Source organism: Tupaia chinensis, unplaced genomic scaffold, assembly GCF_000334495.1.
Source record: "Tupaia chinensis unplaced genomic scaffold, TupChi_1.0 Scaffold000023_1, whole genome shotgun sequence".
In the NCBI taxonomy this organism is placed as follows: Eukaryota; Metazoa; Chordata; class Mammalia; order Scandentia; family Tupaiidae; genus Tupaia; species Tupaia belangeri.
This window is the reverse complement of record NW_006159453.1, coordinates 2,382,855-2,383,743: the sequence shown is the minus strand read 5'-3', so window position 1 is coordinate 2,383,743 and position 889 is coordinate 2,382,855.

Below are 889 nucleotides of genomic sequence, written 5' to 3'. Positions count from 1 at the left end.
AAGCCACCAGGTCCGAGATTTGAACCTCCATTGACCATGTTGGAATTCCCATGCCTTAACCACCACACCACCTGCTGGCCCCGAATTTGCTTTATTTTTAAGGAGAGAACTTGAACTTTATTTATGAAAGAAAGCTAACTTTCCACATAAAAATTTATTTTTTTCTTTTTTTAAAAAATAATTATTTATTTAATTTTATTTATTACTATTTTTAAATTTACTCTAGGGCATGTGAATCTGACCAGAGAGAGACAGAGGGTGAGAGTGAGAGAGAGAGGAAGTGAGAAAGCAAGCCACCAGATTCAGTATTCAAACCCTGGTCGGCCATGTGGGAGTATCCAGAGCCTCAACCACCACGCCACCTGCTGGTCCCAAAATTTCTTTTCTTCATTAACTGAATAGCTAACAGTCTGGACTTCTTTTTAGATAAAATTCTGCCTATCACCACCATCTCCAGTGCTTAGATGGAAAGTCTTTTACCATATTCCATACTGGCTCTGTTTATATTTCAACTGAACTAACCATTTCTAAAACAATTCAATTAAAATGCTGTTGAGCTTTTGTTTAAAGATCTTCAGGGCAGGATAAGTCACAACGTCTCTAGCGATAACCATTAATGTGGGAAGAAAAAGGATGAGGAGGACAACAGGAACAAGGAGGAAGGGAAATAGAAGGAAAGGAGAAAATCCTTGGAGGAATCTTTAAATCAATTCCCTTTCTTATGAAAATGTTTTTTCCAAATCTTAAGATCAGAGCATATGGGAAAAGCAGAATGTCTGGGTATGTTCCAACCCCTTGAATCTCCTTAGTCCCATAGCTATGCCCAGAATCTATGCCCCTTAGATATTTGGCTCTGGCTAAACATGAACAATAGCCAAATCTTTCTCCC